This window comes from Prunus avium, unplaced genomic scaffold (genome assembly GCF_965620075.1).
Source record: "Prunus avium unplaced genomic scaffold, drPruAviu1.hap1.1 HAP1_SCAFFOLD_59, whole genome shotgun sequence".
NCBI classification, from domain to species: domain Eukaryota; kingdom Viridiplantae; phylum Streptophyta; class Magnoliopsida; order Rosales; family Rosaceae; genus Prunus; species Prunus avium.
In genome coordinates, this window is record NW_028276915.1 from 110001 (window position 1) to 112500 (window position 2500).

The following is a 2500-nucleotide window of genomic DNA, read 5'->3' on the forward strand; positions in this document are numbered from 1 at the left end:
CAAGGATCAAAATGTGTCATTTAGAAGAAACATTTTCAAAAAGTTTTTAAAATCTTGTGGGTTTGCAACTCATAAGAGCGTCACTTTCAACGTCCCCGGTATTGGATTGAGTTTCTAAAAACAACCGTGCACACCGAGGTTAAACTTTACCGGCTCCACTCCGACTCGCCGCTCGCCCACAATTTGTTTGCAACGAAACATTTGTTTTTAATTTTGTTGGTTTAAATCTTGTTGGTTTGAAATTGTTTTGAAAAGGTTCTTTAAATCTAGTGGGTTTGCAACTCATAAGAGCATCACTTTCAACGTCCCCGGTATTGGATTGAGTTTCTAAAAACAACCGTGCACACCGAGGTTAAACTTTACCGGCTCCGCTCCGACTCGCCGCTCGCCCACTAGTCCGAAGGCAACAAAACATTTGTTTTTCATTTTGATGAAAATTTCTGTTTTTAAATCTTGTTGGTTTGAAATTTTTTTGAAAAGGTTCTTTAAATCTTGCGGGTTTGCAACTCATAAGAGCGTCACTTTCAACGTCCCCGGCATTGGATTGAGTTTCTAAAAACAACCGTGCACACCGAGGTTAAACTTTACCGGCTCCGCTCCGACTCACCGCTCGCCCACAAATCCGAAGGCAACAAAACATTTGTTTTTAATTTTGATGAATTTTTTTGAAAACATTGGCTTGGCAAGCCCCAATCCGCGACTATCCACCCACCGCCACCCCACACGGGTGGTTGTTGTTGCGAAATGAGGTTGTGGTCGACATGCCCGCGCATTTGAGAAGGAGTTCCTAGCACTCCATGCTCTTCCATGCCAAAAAAAAGCCTAGACAACCCCATTTCGCAACTTTCCACGCCTTTTTTTTTCCCCCTCACCCATGGCGGCGGCGTGGTGGCGGCGGCCGGATTCCGGCCACCACCGCCATGGGTGGCAGCCCCCCGACCCCGACACCAAACCCATAATACCGAGGCAACATATCGAGGCAACATATCGAGGCAACATGACATGGGTGTGGCGTGGGGGAAGGGGGCTGCAGCTAGGAGGGCATGGGCTGCCATGCATATGCAGGCAACACACACCCCCCTATATAGCATTTTATGCATTTAGCCCTTTGACAGGAAGAGACATCACCTATGCGCGAGGAGTCATAATGGGCTCTAAATAATTCAATACAAGGTATTTGGACGTGATTTTTTGCAGGGATACTAAGAAACATGCAATCTCTGATGGGAAAAAGTTTCATAAATATTTGAAGTCGGGAAGTATTTTTTATTATTTTTAGAAGTCGTAAAATTGAAAAAATCATTAAAAGAAATCCGGGAGGAATTTTTTAGTTTTGTAACTTGGAGAAGGTACTAAAAATCATAGACTACTTATGGGGAGCTTATTGTGCGAGGAAATTTCAATAAAAATGGGGTTTGACAAGGTTTGAAAAATTCTGTCGACATTTGAAAAAATCTGGAACTAGGCTGCCGGCATGCTGCGCACATGCTGCGCGCATGCTGCGCGCAGGCTGCGCGCAGGCCACGGCAGGACAAGTTTCGCTAGCCTCACTGTCGACCGAATGCGCAAGCTGCGCGCACGCCATGGCAAGACAAATTTCGCTAGCCTCACTGTCGACAGAGTCAGCACGCTGCGCGCACGCCATGGCAGGAGAAGTTTCGCTAGCCTCGCTGTCGACAGAATCAGCACGCTGCGCGCAAGCTGTGCGCGCGCATGGCATGGCAAGTTTCGAAAAATTCTGTCGACAGGCTCCCGAGCGCGCACGCTGCCGACATGTTGTGCGCACGCTGCCGGCATGCTGTGCACACGCTGCGCGCAAGCTGTGCGCGCGCATGGCATGGCAAGTTTCGAAAAATTCTGTCGACAGGCTGCCAAGCGCGCACGCTGCGCACACGCTGCCGGCATGCTGTGCGCACGCTGCCGGCATGCTGTGCACACGCTGCGCGCAAGCTGTGCGCGCGCATGGCATGGCAAGTTTCGAAAAATTCTGTCGACAGGCTCCCAAGCGCGCACGCTGCGCACACGCTGCCGGCATGCTGCGCGCACGCTGCCGGCATGCTGCGCGCAAGCTGTGCGCGCGCATGGCATTGCAAGTTTCGAAAAATTCTGCGGCCAGGCTCCCAAGCGCGCACGCTGCGCACACGCTGCCGGCATGCTGCGCGCACGCTGCCGGCATGCTGTGCGCACGCTGCGCGCGCGCATGGCAGGACAAGTTTCGAAAATTTCTGTCGACAGGCTGAGCAGCGCGCACGCTGCGCACAGGCTGCCGGCATGCTGCGCGCACGCCGCGCGCAAGCTGCGCGCGCGCATGGCAGGACAAGTTTCGAAAATTTCTGTCGACAGGCTCAGCAGCGCGCACGCTGCCGACATTCTGTGCGCACGCTGCGCACAGACTGCCGGCATGCTGCGCGCAGCCCATGGCAGGACAAGGTCCGAAAAATTCTGTCGACATTTTTACGCCATGGTAGGCTTCCGCTTCGCGTCACTTTGTCGACATTCA